Raw genomic sequence first — 18,270 nt, 5'->3', positions numbered from 1 at the left:
AAAATACCTAAACATTTAACTAGTTTTTTACTCAAGAACAGTACTTGAGTAAATGTATTAGTTACTTTCCACCACTGCCGTTGACTCTATCAAACTGCACCTGCTGCTGCAGAGATGTTGATGACCCAAACACAGGCTTAACTTTCATTCTGTTGGCTGCTTAGCCTACTGTTGGTTAACTGTCAAGTCTGTCATCATATAGGCTTTTATATTTAGTTAAAAAATACAAATAAAAAGGAGTTCGAATGTTATTTCTTACAACAATTTCGTATGAGCATGTCTGGTGCTAGACCATGGTTAATGTTTAGCTGAAATGTGTGTTAAGTGAACTAATGTTGACATAACCTCACAAAGCAAAGGGCACCTGTAGCATGTGTGGTGCATAGTTCAACTAGTGGCCACAGAAAAGTTCTACTATAGCCTACTGCAGACTGCATAAAAAAGAGAAAGAAAGAAATATATAAAGATTGCACAGGGTGGGGAGCAGAATCTTTATAGAACTTCTAATTGAAAAAAAATTGGGAAGACATTGGTACATACTACATACAGGTCTCTGACCCTGTGGGACTGGAAGGAGTCAGAACTACTGCCTCCTTGCAATATGGACTGCATTGTAATATGTATTTAATGAACATAGCTATATTACTTCTAATATTGCATTTATGAAATGTGTGAAAATATACTGTATTGATTGATCAATCGAATGTTTTGATAATTTTGGCTTAGTCAACCTTGTTTAATATTTTATTATATTTGAAAGCACTGAAAACATGTAATACGCTACGTAAATTGACTGGGTCAAATCAAATCAATCAGTAATACGTTTTAATAATATTTGTTTTGTTTTAGCAGTAAGTAAAAGTGTGATCATTGCACCTTAAGTTGTTGCATACACATATATTCATAGCTTAAATTGATTTATGAAATACTTTATTAACAAGTTTGAAAACAGTATAGCAGTACAGTTAAAAAGAAAAGGCTATGCTAATAGGATTACACAAAAAGCCCCGGGTCCATTGTACTCAATCAAGACGTACTATATATATATCAGCCCTAGCCTTGACGACCTTGCAGCATGTTATGTAGACAGATGCCAGGTCATTGTTGGCCTGGCATCCTATAGTGTGTATAGTTTCAATGTAGGCTGATCATAGGTTCTTTGTGTGTGTGTGTGTGTGTGTGTGTGTGTGTGTGTGTGTGTGTGTGTGTGTGTGTGTGTGTGTGTGTGTGTGTGTGTGTGTGTGTGTGTGTGTGTGTGTGTGTGTGTGTGTGTGTGTGTGTGTGTGTGTGTGTGTGCGTGCGTGCGTGCGTGCGTGCGTGCGTGCGTATGATTGAATATATATATATGATTGATTGAATATATGTATATTTTCATACATCCTCGCTGAGGGTTTTCTAGTGATTTTATAAAATTGTTTATTGCAGAACAAATACATTTGGATCAATTTGAGACATGCAGTGCAGAAAGATGGCAGTTTCCTTTTTCAGATCATGGCATCCACAGCCACATGCATGTCAACATCAACTCTTGAGAGTTTGGAAGTCTGATATGTCAAATATTTGTTTGCACTTGTGATGGAATTTTAGGAACACCTGACCTGAATCTATGGGCTGCCACCTTTTTGCCTATCGTCCGTTTGATCCTATTCCTCACAAACCCAAGAATATTTGTTGGAACAAGGCACGTCATTCCATCCTTTGCCATTGCGTGTCAGCTCAGCACAGTCCTCACCATCAGCATCATCGTTAGGTTCCCCGTCCCGCCAAAATCCTGCACCTACCAGATCGGTCCCGTCCACCCATGTCCATTTCCCCTCACGCACCGTGTCAGAGAGACCAATCCAGGTTCTGCTATTAAATCTGGTGATAAAATCAATTTCCTTTCTGTTGTCTATAATGACGAGGTTAGCTCCTCTGTCTTCACAGTCCTTTCTGCTCTGGTCCCAAGTTTTACTCGAAGTGGAGACATAGTAGCATCTGCCATTGAACTTTGTCCATTCTTGCCGACAGGGTTTTTCTATAAGGGATTATAATTATATATTTGGATCATTAAACCTTGTCGGACCTCATAAATAAGTGTTAAACAAGTGAGAAATGCAATAGGCTTTAGACCTGAGGCCGATTCTAAAAACGCCTTCTAAATCCTGACCTAAGTTTTCTGAAAAACTTAAAATATTTATTCAAAATTTACAAAAAATGTATGTAGCTATACTGTACTGTGTATAGTTTCAATGTAGGCTGATCATAGGTTCTTGGTTTACATATATATATATGTATATATATATATATATATATATATATATATATATATATATATATATATATATATATATATATATATATATATATATATATAGATGATTGAATGATTGATTGAATATATGTATATTTTCATACATCCTCGCTGAGGGTTTTCTAGTGATTTTATAAAATTGTTTATTGCAGAACAAATACATTTGGATCAATTTGAGACATGCAGTGCAGAAAGATGGCAGTTTTCTTGTTAAGATCATGGCATCCACAGCCACATGCATGTCAACATCAACTCTTGAGAGTTTGGAAGTCTGATATGTAAAATATTTGTTTGCACTTGTGATGGAATTTTAGGAACACCTGACCTGAAAAAAAAGGCAGCCCATAGAGGGCTGCCATTTTTTTTGCCTATCGTCCGTTTGATCCTATTCCTCACAAACCCAAGAATATTTGTTGGAACAAGGCACGTCATTCCATCCTTTGCCATTGCGTGTCAGCTCAGCACAGTCCTCACCATCAGCATCATCATTAGGTTCCCCGTCCCTCCAAAATCCTGCACCTACCAGATCAGTCCCGTCCACCCATGTCCATTTCCCCTCACGCACCGTGTCAGAGAGACCAATCCAGGTTCTGCTATTAAATCTGGTGATAAAATCAATTTCCTTTCTGTTGTCTATAATGACGAGGTTAGCGCCTCTGTCTTCACAGTCCTTTCTGCTCTGGTCCCAAGTTTTACTCGAAGTGGAGATATAGTAGCAGCTGCCATTGAACTTTGTCCATTCTTGCCGACAGGGTTTTTCTATAAGGGATTATAATTATATATTTGGATCATTAAACCTTGTCGGACCTCATAAATAAGTGTTAAATAAGTGAGAAATGCAATAGGCTTCTAAAAATAATTCCTCCTTTAACCCATTTAGACCTGAGGCCGATTCTAAAAACGCCTTCGAAATCCTGACCTAAGTTTTCTGAAAAACTTAAAATATGTATTCAAAATTTACAAAAAATGTATGTAGCTATACTGTACATAGCAACAGGAACCCCACAAGTCCTGAAAGGTATAGTTATAAAAAGTGGTTCCCATGTTAATTTAAATAGTATTTAGCTTACCTGTCATATTGAGAGAGAGCATGTTGAACTCCTCCTGTATTCCATCACGACTTGCAGCTACAAGTTCAAAACGCCTCTGTAACTCCTCTTTCTCTGCTCTCAATTGGATTTTCTCGTTCTTCAGATCATCTCGTTCCTTTCTCAGGGATGTGCGGCTGGTCTCTGAATCGTCTCTCAGTTCCGTCAGGGTGTCGTAGCTGATCTGTAATTGGTCTCTCTCCCGTGTCAAGTTGTTGTATTTGGTCTCTAACAGCTTTCTGTCTTTTGTCAGGTTGCTGTAGTTGTTCTGTAACTCCTTTTGCTTGCTGGTCAGGTTGTTGTATTTTGTCTGAATGTCTCGCATTTCAGAATCATGAAGACCGGCAACCTTGGTGTCTGCAAAAGGATGTCAGATAAAATCAAAGAGTATACATTTTCATTATAGAATCAGAAACTACAAAAACATCCTTGAGTCCTTGAGTACTCTCATTAGCAGCAAGACAGGAGTCTACTCACTGTGGACATGAAGGCTGGTCAGGTTGTTGTATTTTGTCTGAATGTCTCGCATTTCAGAATCATGAAGACCGGCAACCTTGGTGTCTGCAAAAGGATGTCAGATAAAATCAAAGAGTATACATTTTCATTATAGAATCAGAAACTACAAAAACATCCTTGAGTCCTTGAGTACTCTCATTAGCAGCAAGACAGGAGTCTACTCACTGTGGACATGAAGGCTTATGATCCCACCCAGCAGCAGCAGACACAGTAGACCCAGGCAGACAGCTGCAGTTTTAGATGGACGCCTACACATCTGACCACAACCTGAATCAAACAGTAGCATAGGTGTATAGATTACATTTCAAGCTAATATCAATCTTGTAAGCTTGTATTTTGAATTTCCATCCAGGGACCAATAAAGTAGCTAAATCTTATTACGTAGCTTATTACTATTTAACATTTTTATGAAACCGAGACTTTAGTGAACCTGTCTGTAAAACTGCAATTATAATCTGCTTATAACACTGTATAATTATAGTTAAAAGATTTTATAATGACTGACTTGGCTTAACTTAATGACATTCCTGAAGGTGTAGGAAACCTTTTGTGTTTTAGCATAGATTTAATGCTATTTTTCACTCAATCACTAGCCTGCATGGCATTGCCAGGCTGATCATACCGTGGAGAAACTTGTGAGTGATCCCACCACGAGATTAGTCTGGCAATGCCAGGCTATAGACCATATTCACACGGCGGCCATATTGGAATTTAACATTGAAAGTGCCGCCACCCGGGGTGGCTACTTTCATTGACTTCATAGAAACATGGCCGCCGTGTGAATATGGTCTATTCAATCACCACGTATAGTGACTTATAATCACACTATAATGCATTATGTTAGTGATCTTAATGCAATATAAAATTATTTGAGAATTATAATATACTATGATCCTGGCCCCCAAAAAAGTGTAAATTATGCAAGCATTATTTATGAAGTATTTTGATACTTGACCTTATACAGTAAGATATTATAAGAGGCTTTATAATATGTTATGATTGCATTATGCAAAGCATTGTTACAATGCATTTATACTTCACCTTGTAAGTCATTATAAAATGGTTTATAAATAATGCATAATAGACATGGGCTTCAAAGGAAGTGTTATACCAAACTGTCAGTTTTGTGTGAATAATAAGGTGTGTTCTTACCTGAACGTTCATCTCCATAGGATCTCATCTTGAGATTCTCATCATCATCAGCTATTGGATTCAGGTAATCTACATCCACCTGCCCTAAACTGGTGTTGAATTCCACTGACATCGTTCGGTTCAGGTCAATGGAAGGGGACTGGAAGGACCTGTGTCCTTGTCTTCCTTTTCAGTAAACACACTTTCCAATTTGTAAGACTTTACTTTGCTGACTCAGCTGGCAGAATCCGTCAGTTGAGGGTCAGTTGAGGGTGAAAATAATATTTTAAAGCACCACTCCAACAATTTGCACCAAAAGTGTCTTCTGTGACATTTTTATTCTGTGAAAAACAATCCATATTGAGTTTTGTCACTAATTATGTTTCAGCAATAGTTGTGTCATTGAAAGTTTGAAAAAAGGGAGATTTGTGTTGGTTTCATAGCTCTGGTAATTAAGTATCATCCTTTGGAGTTTGGATGAAAACTAATTTCAGGATTAATATCAGTATTAAGGACTGGATCTTTAAGGGTTCCAGCCGTCTTCCACAGTCAGCAAAACTGTACTTCCCATGTTGTGTAACAGGAAGTACAGTTTGCACAGTGTGTGTGTGTGTGTGTGTGTGTGTGTGTGTGTGTGTGTGTGTGTGTGTGTGTGTGCGTGTGCGTGTGTGTGTGTGTGTGTGTGTGTGTGCGCGCGCGTGTGTGCACACACACCATAGAGTTACAAATAAGGCACACACGCATGGACTCCCACCCATTGTTTTATATAATTAAGGTTTGATTTACACACTATGCTTTATGTTTCAATCATATATCCATATAAACACATCACTTTTTTTGAAGTACATTTATTTCACCATCACAAAACGTGTATTAGAATTTCTTTCTTACTTTGTTTGGCCTGTGTTTGCAAAAAAAATAAAAAATGTGCAGACTGTTGTCCAGGCTGACAAATCACAAGTTTTGACAGTTATATGGACTGTGGAGTAATGAACCATTGGAAGATAGTGAAGAAGAGAGGACAATAAACAATCCACAATTATGTTAACCATGTCCATAATATAGTTAACAGAATGTACTACAGTATATGTATCACCAGACATACATGAGACTTTAAACCCAAGTATGCTTTGAAATATTTCACATGATCTCTTTTAGAAACCTCACCGCACTGACAATCTGTATATGTGCACATATGTTTAAAGATGCTCTGTTTTATGTTGCTGGCTTGCAGAATTCAGAATTAAGAAACTAATGGCAGCTTTTAAATAAAATCATGAAATGTTGACATTTATTAAGAAGTCATTTACAGTGTAATTTGTTTTGAAAGTTGCAAAGTCATAGCCCATACAATTTTTTTTTCAAGAATTGTAGACATTTTCATAATTAGGCTCTTAATATAGTTCCATGATCAGAAGAATCTGCCCCATATTTGACTGGTTTTCGGCCAGACTGGATGTAACTGTGTTTTTTAACGAAAAAGGGAATTAATCTGGCTTTGTTTTATGTCATCAAATGTATCTCTTCCCTGTCTGTAAGGGACCAGAGTTGGTCGGCAAGAGAGACACCAGGAGTCTTATAGTTTCTTTAAAATGTCTTTTTACGGGGCCAGGCTCTGCAGAGCAAGGCTCCGTTTTGTTATTGGCATTATTCTGTTTCTTCTTCTGCCACTTTTGGCAGTTCTGGCTTAACCGTGCATACGCTTTTTACGAAACTCGTCCATATGATAGATGGTCATGAAAAACGATCAAGAAACAAATCTCACACTCATTCGTCAAAGGGTGGCGCTATAGCACTCAATTGAAAATGCCAACTTTGAACAGGTACAACTCATGCCCTGTTTGACCTACAGCCATGAAACTTCAATACGCACATGCGTCTCCTCATGCCTGACAACTTTCACACTCTGAATTTTGACCTCTGACCTTTAGATCTCCCACCATTTTGAATGATATGAAAAACATTAATTGGCTCATAAAATCTTCATTGTTTCACTTATGGAAAATCCGCCACTAGCGTTTTGTTGGCAAAGGTCTTAAGTTCATGTGTAAACAGTTTTGTGCAGATTACTCAAACATCCCAGGAGGAGTTTTAACTATTGCAGTTTTATGAAAATTATTCATCTGCCCCTAACACATACATGCAGACTCCCATTTCTTTGAAACTTTGCAGAAATGTAGACAGTCATTCCAAATATCACTGAAACCAATCTTACTCCAATTGGCCAAAGGGGGGCGCTATAGCAATGTTTTGAAAATGCTAACTTTAAACAGGCATAAGTCATGCCTCGTTTGGCCGAAAGTCGAAGTTGAAACTTGCTTACACTTGTGCCTTGACTCATGAGGAACACATGTATCACTTTGACCAGTAAGCTCCGCCCTTAGATTTTCCGCAATTTTGAGCAGTTTGAAAAACACTTAAACCCAGGATTTCAGAGCAATTTGTGTGAAACTGTGTCATCTTCTTCACCAGTTCAGGTCTGTTGGTCCAATGGCCTCTCGCCAAAGCATCTGCCTTACAACCGCAAGGTTGCCAGTTTAAGCCTCATTTCAGGCAGACTTCATTTAAAGTGCATTGCAAACAGCATGACATATTTGAGAGTATGTTTTTTCAATGTATGACATACTTCATTGTGAAAATAGCCGATCTACAATCTCACAGCTTTTCAGATAGCAACGTTTTGTGAGCTTGTAGATCGACTACTTTCACTGGTTTCTGTTCCGAGGAGACGTACAATTTCTCTATCGGTAGATGGTTAGGGAACCAGGGACGCGGGAAGTGGGGTGCTGAGGGTGCTGCAGCACCCCCTGTCGTGGGGAGGGGGATTTTTTTTTTTTTTTTTTATCTTAAAAAAAAAAAAAATCCCATTAAAAAATATTTACATATATATATATTATATATATATACACACATATATTAAAACAATAATGTATTCAACTTTGGGGAATAAAATAGATGTTGAAAAACGTAATCACATGGTCACCTGACCTGGTCACCTGCCACGGGACCGGATCAATCACTCAGTACGGAAGGCGCAACGGATGTTGATTGTTGTTGCTGTAGTTGACAGAGAGGAGAGGAGACTCGATATGGCGCAAAAAAGAATCAGTGATTTTTTCGGTTCGAAATCAGCTAAAGCAAAATCATCTAGGATTCAACTTGATGCAGAAATCGAGGATGAAGAAGATGATGATTGTTCTATAATGATCCCCAGCAGCACGGATGAGGATGAGGAGGATGATGAGCAAGCCTCTTGCAGTAGCACGGTCACCACTGCACACCCTGCCCCAGTGGAAGCGACATCATCAACGCAGCCCGAGCCCTCGGATCTCCGGAGGAGCTCCGAGGCCTTCCCGGACCAGCGGAGGCCCCCCTGTCCCCGGGGGGGGGGCCGGGGGCTCACCACCACCAGCCCGGGCAGCCCCAGCCCCAGCGGGAACCGACGAGCCTTGTCAGCCAGACATGCATTTTCCTGGGAAGAAGTTTGGATCCGAAACTTTTGAAAGGTCTTTTCAGAAGAGTTGGTTCACCAAGTGGAAATGGTTGAGTTATGACACAGAGAGAGATGCCGTTCTATGCTTCACATGCTGCAGAGCCATAGAAAAGGGATTAAAGCATCATGATTGATAGAGTCATTTAATCTCTTATCTTATCTTAATTATCATAATGTGTCTAGGGTTCTTAACCTGGTTAAAATGTCCTATTAATAATGTCATATGGGCCTGTAATACTGTCATGTTAAAAGTACTCAGTACTCTGTACTCTCAGTCTCTCTGTCTGCCAACCAAGGTCAAATCCATGCTACAGGCTTTCTGTGACAATCTATTGTGTTGGGAACACGGTATCTGGGTGTTCTTTTCCACACTAATCCTTTCTTACAGCTGTCTTACACCCATGTCACCAAGCCTCCACTGACCAGTGGGTCAGAGCAAGATGTCAAACGTGTTGACCCAGACATAGGGACGCTGTTGTCCAGAGATAAACTGTCACACCATCATCCTCCATCATAATCTACCATCATCTACCATCATCAGACGACGACGTAACCATCGCTCTCATCCAATCCGAGAAGTCCACCTTCACACGGAACCTCATCGATGTCACATCCTATGATGTCATATGTTTATGTTACTGGACAATGTTAAAAGCTCGTGCTTGCTCTGTTACACTGCGGAGAGATGGACGACCGATGTTGCGGACCTGTGATATACTGTAACCTTCTATTGTCTCTCTGATCTGAATACAAACATGTTTCCTTATACCCTCGGTTGCCTGTCTGAGTCTGGTTTTTCCTTATTGTCTCCGTGCTACAAGTATCTGTACTTTGTGTGGGTCATAAGGTGAAATTCAACTCCAACAATTGGTCCTTCGAGCCGGATATGTTTGAAATATGGACGGGGGGAACTGAGCTATTGTCAGACTCTCTTCCCCGGCAGACCATGTTTTAATACGTATCAAACGAACCAGCCTTGGGTGTAACGACTTATCACTTCTATTCAGATGAAGGTTAACTTTGAACAGTATCACAATTTATTTTTGTTTTGGACCCGGACGCGATCGCTGGACCTCTGGACCCTCGACATGTCTCAAATTCCACATGGTCCAGCCATCGGGGTCGGGATCCCTGAACCAACATCAGATTTGATGAGTATATATTTTTATTTTTTATTGTACCATGGTCCAGTGATTGGGACCTCCATGTAACTTATCCCTGCCTTGATCTGATGAGTATACCTTTTTCTTTATTGTCTTTACCGAACCATGTGTCTCATAATTATCAGCCTGTTTGTAAATTACTGTTTAACACAACTCCGCTAGGGAGTGAGTCAAGTAAAAATGTTTTATCACCTTTTATCCCTGGGAGAACATTCCTGAATGTCTCATAAATTCTCTTATCTACCTGGGTCATTATATAGTTTGTCTTTGTCTCTGTATATGTTTATGAGACCACCGGAGACACCCAGAGCACACCAGCGTATTAATTCCATTTGATTATTTGACATTCATTAATTCAATTTCTGATGGGTTGGTTTTAAGTTATATATCTAATGTTTTTTTCTTTTCTCGTTAGTGGTTTAGTTTTTATTTTGTTTTGGTAGAAGGGGTTCTGCTTATGGCGACGGGGAAATATTTTCTGGCATTACAGAATCCCACCCTTTTGCTTCGTTGACCAACTCATCATTTTTGACTTCATGTTAAATTCCACCCTATAGTATTTTGTTGTAAAAACCTTCTCTATGTCTGCTTTATGCCTCACAGCATCACATACCCCGAAAGAAGGCAGCCGAGATCCATTCAGATACAAATTACTGATTTTTTTGTGACCCAAGACCGTATGGGATCAGAGGTCAGTGGATTTCAGGGTGGATCACAATGAGAGGTAAGGTGTGCATTTTAACATCTTACGCCTCCTGTGCTCCTCTGAAACTAAAAAAATAAATAAAATAAGATTTACACATTAATATGAATCCTGGTACAATTTGCTCAGTTATTAATAATAATTCATATCCATTTACTTAAAAAGGAACTTCATTTTATTTTTCATTGTCGGTTTAAAATAAATACATAAAAAATCTTAAGATATTTTGTTAAATTCCCAAAGTACACTAAAATACTCATTGTCAATTTACCCACTACTAAGTATATTAGATAATCAAATTCATCATAGGTTCTCCTATGGTTTATTTTATTTTTCACCAGTTTTGCTGTCTCAGAAAAGTCTGTGACCGAATTGTTATGAGAACATTCTGAACTTGTGAGGGCCATTGGGCTCAATATAACTTTAACCCATTCCTTCCAATTACCGTGACTCCCTTATAGCAATATCTATCTATATATATATAATATCAGTTTATTACTGTCCGCCTATCTTATTAATATTATTTCCTTTATTTTGACATCAATCCAAGGTCACTAATACTAGCCAAACTCCGTTTCTGACTCATGAGCTGCAGATCATGAATCAAAAAGGACAGAGGTTAGATATTAAACTAATAAGACCATACAACCCCTCCATCCACCAATTATACATCCCAAATTACTCCATTGAGGGACGGGTAGGGGCCTGTTCTACCAATTCGTCCGATACTCCACTAAGAGGGACGGGTAGGGGCCTGCACGTGCTCTACCAATTCGTCCGATACTCCACTGAGAGGGCTTTGTTTGACGGACGGGGGCCTGTTGTCTTATATGGTTTGTTTTATTTTGACCACTGTAGATTTAAATCATCCATCCATTTAATATATTGAGCTTTAACAATAAGTTTTAAATGCCTTAAACAATACATTTTATATTCCTTTACTTGAACCTTCTGTTCTAGTTCATTCAACCAGTAAATATATTTAGCCTTAATAATAAGTTTTAATTTCTTTTAAATATTTTTATAATTTAAACTAGTAAGAAATACTGAACCCAGTCAGTATAAAATCTTTTTGATTCCAAAATTAGTTTGTTGCTGGAAGATATCTATGTTCGGTATGTTTGTATGTCTGTGTGTATTAATGAACGGTTTCTCTCTCTATCTCTCTCTCTCTCTCTCTATGGGTCAGCAAGCTGTCGTACGGTGTGTGTGTCCGAGCGAGCGAGGGAGCGAAGGAGTGAAAGTGCCTATCTGTTTATCTTTTTCTCCCTTCTATCTGTGTATGAACGATTTCAGCTATGCAAGAATGCGTGAATGTTTGAATGTGTGTCTGTCTCGCTTGTTCTATAACAATTTTAGTCCAAATTTAATTAATTCCCCTGTCAGTTAGAACAAAGTAAAACTTCCAAGGATCTGTCAGTGACAAATCATTAATTTAGCGTCATCAGCTCATCCAAAATGATCGCTCTGGTCTCTTAAAACTCAATTTGCCATAATTCCTTCTGGGCTACTTAAGACTCCATTTCCCATAAGTCCTTCAGCAGGAAGTGTTAGTGGTATGTTAGACACGTTTCTATGGCAACGTAATCCTGTAGCTGAGTCACTATTGAATTCCATTTAAAACATAGATCCGTTAAATTAACCCACAATAAGATTCAATTTGTTCCATATCAATATTGGGAAACATTAACTATAATATTAAGTTTATTATAAAGTCATTTTCATTTCTTTTAAAAGTTTTGAAGATATTTTATCATTTTAACTTAAGATTTTTTAAGAGCTTGTAGATTTGCTAATTTTCAGAAGCGATTTTTCTGTACTTATCTCATTTCAATATACTCTTCAGAACAAAGATGTTTATTCCTTATTTTTCATTGTTATATTTCATTTTTTTAAGTTTTAATTATAACTTTTTAATTAAAAAAAAAAAAACCTTGTGTGGGTCATAAGGTGAAATTCAACTCCAACAATGATAAGACCAGTTCAATCACAAGTGGAGGCTTTAGCAACTGGCGTAAAGCAACTACAAAGTTTGGCGTTCACGAGCTGTCTGATATACATTCAGACTCTGTCAGAATGCTAGCTTCATTAAATAAGACCCCCATTAATGCGCTGCTGTCAGAGTGTGTTGCTAAGGACCAAGAAACGGCCAGAGCAGTCCTGGAACTTATATTTAGGTCAATACGATTCCTTGGCAGTAACGGGCTTCCACTGAGAGGGCAGGACCATAGAGGTGGGGTTCTATGGAACATGATGATGGAGCGCACCTATTCACTACCAAAATGTCACGAGTGGCTACAGAGACGAGACAACTGGATGTCTAGCACTATTCAGAACGAGATCCTGCAAATCTTCGCTCATGCTGTTCAAAGACATATTGTGAAAGACGCGAGAGAGAGCACTTTCTATGGGTTAACTGCAGACGGGACCACCGATATAACGTCATCAGAGCAGTTTTCCTGTAGTCTACAGTATGTCAATTCACAAATGGAGGCAGTTAATGTTTTTCTAGGGTTTTACAATGCACCAGATTCAACTGGGGAAACGCTTTTTTCCTGCATTAAAGATGTTTTCATTCGCCTGAACTTGCCACTGGAGCGTTTAAAGGGATTTTGTTTTGATGGGGCTGCTAATATGTCAGGGCGCATCTCGGGTGTGCAAGCTAGACTCAAAGAGCAGTGCATAGATGCACTGTATGTGCACTGCTGTAATCATTCTTTGGATTTAGTGTTACAAGAAGTGGCGAGGGAAATTCGTATTGTTGCAGATACATTAAACTTTGTTCAGGGCGTCTCAGTGGTGATAGGGGAGTCATCAAAGAGAAAGTCGCTGTTCCAGTCATTGTTTGGTGGTGATGATGTGGTCTGCAACTTGTTGTCATTATGCCCCACAAGATGGGCTGTACGCACACGGGCCATTTCACGCGTGATTACCGCATATCCAACCTTGTTGGAGACACTGAAAATATTGGAGAAGGATAAATCAGTCAGAGCTGATTCTCGCGCAAAAATAGCAGGTTTATACAGACAAGCTACAAAAGGCAGGACATATTTTGGGCTTTTGTGCTGCCAGGCTCTATTTGCTCCATGTGAAGCTGTAGCCACGTCTTTACAGAGTGAGAAGTCAAGCGCGAGGGGAACACAGGAGATTGTGACTGCGTTACGAGGGCGCATGCATGCCCAGAGAAAAGAAAGTGTTGTCCATGAGATGTATTCCAAAGTGACCGCTTGTGCAAAAAACAACAATCTGCAAATGCCCCTTCCTCCACGAACCAGCAAAACACCTGCCCGTTATAGGGACACAGAGGCGACAGAGGACTTAGTGACAGATGTGGGAGAGATGCAGTGGAGGCGTGAGTACTATGAGGCCTTAGAACTTGTGACATCCGAGCTAGATCGTCGTTTTGACCAAGAAGGAATGCAAGTTGCTGCCATGAGAGAGCAAACTCTTATGGATGCTGCAAATGGAGTGTATACAGCATTGCATGAGGATGTTGTGGCAAATCTCCCCAATCAGATTGACAGAGACCGTCTCCATACGGAGCTCACATTGCTGGGTGACCTCTCCAAGAAAGAAAGATTCAAGACAACTCAAGATGTAGCTGGATTCGTCGGAAGATTACATCCTCAAACAAGATCATCACTCAAAGAAGTGGAAAAGTTGATACAACTCTGTCTCTGTCTACCCGTCTCTGCTGCTTCCTCTGAGAGGACATTCTCCACTCTACGCCGCCTAAAAACTTGGCTGAGGAATACTATGACTCAGCGAAGGCTGACACACCTGACAATACTAAACATCCACAGTGACATCCTTGATACGATTGACATTCAGCCACTGATGAAGAAATTCGTCGACAACACACCAGAAAGGAAAGCTACCTTTGGAGTCTTCAAATAAGTAAGACGTGCATTATATTAAGACTGTTAATTATTGTTTATTGCTGCTGCTGCCGCCGCGCAGCCAGAGCGGCAGACCTGTTGGATATTATCCATGTGCAATTTATTTTATTTTGTATTCTATTAGTGTTGTGAAAACAGCCAGGGTGTTTTTTTTACTTTGTAACTGAGGCTTAGTGGACCTTTTTGTGGTAAAATGTGTGTGCGTGTCATTGTTGACCGTCTAGCTGCTGTGATTTGCATAATACATGGGCTCTTTAATTCCAATAAAAGTAACGGTAAAATCCAACACTGCTGTTGGTGAAATAGAACACTGTCTTTGTAGTATGTTTGTGTGTGTGTGTGTGTGTATGTATACGTGCTGTGCTGCATGGTAAATAAATAGTATCTATGCAGCGTGCTTGTGCACTGTCTGCAGGCTGCAGCTATACGCCGTTGTAAGAAAAAAAACAAAAAAAAACAAAAAAACGCGAGGAGTCCCCCCCCTTATACAGCACCCCTTGCTCTAAAGTACTTCCCGCGTCTCTGTAGGGAACCAGTGATCTAGAGTAGTAAGCAAAACAGAGGCTTGGTTCATCAGGGACGGAAAGACATATATATCAACAGACACTGCCAGGGCTATCATATCTCTTGCCCAATGAGAAGAAAGGCAACCTATAACCCCGAGTCCAGAGGTCACTGGTTCGATCCCTGTCCCCGACGATGTGTTGAGATGATCATGATTTGGCATTCTTAGGCTTACACATAGTATTTCTTGAGGTTAGGGTAGGCATAGTTTTACTGAGGTTAGGGTTAGTGAGGGTTTAAAATGCTCATGTTAATTGCATGGTTTTCTTTCTCTCAAGTTCAGTCTTCTATGTTTCTATGGCTTATTGTGCATATTACTTATCATTGCTTCTTTCTTTCTTTTTTCTTTCTGTATTCACTGGCCCCGTATTATTGCTGCTTGCAGCTATATTTTTATCTTTAATGTTTTCCATAAAAATAAGACATTAATTCTAGGCCCAAAACAAAAGAGGACAAACAGAACTGAGCGGGTGCGTTGGGATATATAGCACTGAGCGCACTGGCCAATACAAACTAATACGTGTCGTGAGTGCGCTCCCGGTGCGCATTTCCGAACGCACCCCAAGGCTGAGCTCACTATAGTGAGACATGAGGGGAACATACAGTATATAGTGGGTGATCAGTCCACTCTTGACACAAAGGGGAATAGACAAAGAATAACATTAAACAGACTACAAATAACTACAACATAATCCACTACAGTACTAACTCATATTAACTAAATAAATTACACAACTGAAATATCAAAATACATTTCTTCACAATTGTAATAATAAATTCAAACTCCAAAACCCCGGCCCCTCTCCATGTGCGCAAGGGACATGGTGCAGTCCATCACACACTCCCTCCCTTCAGAACTCTCACGTCTGAGATCACCTGGAGTCCACCAGGATGTGCTGAACCGCAAAACGGAAGGGTGGCCTCACTGGCCTGCAGAGGTGGACAGTAACGGAGTAAATTTACTTGAGTACTGTACTTAAGTACATATTCTGAGGATCTGTACTTTACTTGAGTATTAGATTTCTTTGATACTTATTACTCTTACTCGAGTACATTTTCAAGAAAAATATTTTACTTTTACTCAAGTAAATTTCAAGGAAGGCTGAAAAGTACAAGTTACTTTTAGGTTTGCTGGTTGTTGTTTTCCCCCCTAAAATGCAAAGGAACCCTATCCAATGTTCCCTGTAGCGTGCGCCCACGCGCACACGGCCGAACGATTCGCGCACAGAAAAAAACAACCACTCAGTCTGTGTCAGTGCAGCCAGGACGGGACGGGACGGGACGGGGGGGTGTGTGTGTGTGTGTGTGTGTGTGTGTGTGTGTGTGTGTGTGTGTGTGTGTGTGTGTGTGTGTGTGTGTGTGTGTGTGTGTGTGTGTGTGTGTGTGTGTGTGTGTGTGTGTGTGTGTGTGTGTGTGTGTGTGTGTGTGTGTGTGCCCAATATTGCCTCGTTTAAAAAAAAGAATCCAGCAAACAGCCCAAACAAAGTAGTCCATTGAAGTAGATAGGGACAACTCTTGTTGTCGAGGTAAGCACAACATTTTAGATCTCTTTAGAGCGGGTTTTCAACAGGTGGTCTGTGGACCACTTGTGGTCCCTGAGGGTATTGCATGTGGTCCCTGACCATGTTGCAAAATGTTTCTTTCTTCTTGTTCCATGGAACAGTGCATATTATCGACCTGGTGACCTGCTATGATGACATGTCAATGTTGTCAGTTTCTGGGAAGTCAAGTTTCTGGGAGGTCAAGAAATTCCACAGAAAAGGGAGTTAGAATCTCAAGAAGGGGAAGTGTACCGGATTGCCTGATGGAGTCATCATTATTAGGAAATGTGGCCATATAATTGCATGTGTCTGTGTAGTCCATGGACCACTGGTTGAGAAATATATATTTTAGTTTGTTCAAGACAGTATATTTAAATGTAATATTTTGTGGTTATTTGGTTATTTTGTGCTGCACCACTAGGCTATAAAGATATTCATTTAGATTACTCGTTTTGAACCAATGCTGCACTAATTTGGCTTGTGATAACAAAAAAAGACATATAAAAATTACAGCAATTCATTGATGTGAAAAATAAAAAATTTACTTTTACTTTTACTTGTACTTAAGTATTTTTTAAAAGCATTTACTCTTAAATACTTAAGTACATTTAAAAGCAAGGACTTATTTACTCTTACTTGAGTAATATTTTGACTGAGCTACTTTTACTTGTAGTGGAGTAGATTTAACCAGGAGTACTCTGTACTCTTACTCTAGTACTGGGGTCGAGTACTCTGTCCACCTCTGCTGGCCTGGCCAAGTACCACCTTGTGATACGTCCATTGGGGTTCTTCATCCACTGCATCCCCGGGAGGGATATAAGACGTTGCTTCTGGTGTGCATACTCTTCCCTCAGACGAGCAGTTCAGTACTCCTGCTCATCCATGCGGGTAAGAAGAATGCCAGCCAGGTCCGTCAGTGTTGGTTCTCTGCTGGTTTCACCCTCAGCGCCCTGTCTAGTCTAGTGGCTCCATGGGCTGTGTCATCTGCTTGCATCTCTGGATCCGCTTGTGGTCCTCTCCCTCTGCCACAATCAATTGTTCATCAGTGGGGCAAGGGGGAAAAAATTGCAAAAGAATATCCTGCTACAGGATGATCCCACCACTGCCACCATATTATGTAAGGGACCAGAGATGGCCGGCAAGAGAGACACCAGGAGACTAGTGTAGTTTTTTTTAAATGTACTTTAATTTTTCCATAAAAATAAGAAAAGCCATTAATTGTAGGCCCAAAACAAAAGACGACAAACTGAACTTTACATCAAGACTGAGCTCACCAAAGTGAGACATGAGGGGAACATATATAGTGGGTGATCAGTCCACTCTTGACACAAAGGGGAATAGACAAAGAATAACATTAAACAGACTACAAATAACTCCAGTCCGTAACTTTATCACCAAACTTGCAATAAACAGTGTGTAGTCATTTATGTTTGTAGAATGTAGTGCTGAAAATAAATATAAACTAAATTAATAAACCAAAAAAGACAAGTGTCCACCATGTTTAATCAACTTTGTGTGGCTGCTGGTGTGGCCATCACATGTGGCCATGACACTGTCAAATTGCCCATACTGTTTATTACACAGCCTGATTATGGCTAATCAGATTTGTTACACTGAATGTTTAATGTGTTTAGTAAAAGTCCAACACTGTCCTAACGGTCAAAAGAAAATGTATCTGTGTCTAAAGCAGAAAGAAAATGAACAGACTAAAAAAAGCTATTGGAAGAGGGTGACGAACACACTCCACAATTATGTTAACAATATTCTGTTGAACACTTACATGCATGAGTGATTAAACTCAAGTATGCTTTGAAAATAGTTTGTTGACATAATCAGAGAACATGATGAAATATTTCGCATGCCACCACCCCTCCCCAAC

The sequence above is a fragment of the Gymnoscopelus braueri genome, assembly GCF_963280865.1.
Source record: "Gymnoscopelus braueri genome assembly, chromosome: 4".
NCBI lineage: Eukaryota > Metazoa > Chordata > Actinopteri > Myctophiformes > Myctophidae > Gymnoscopelus > Gymnoscopelus braueri.
Note: the sequence above shows the minus strand (reverse complement) of the source record.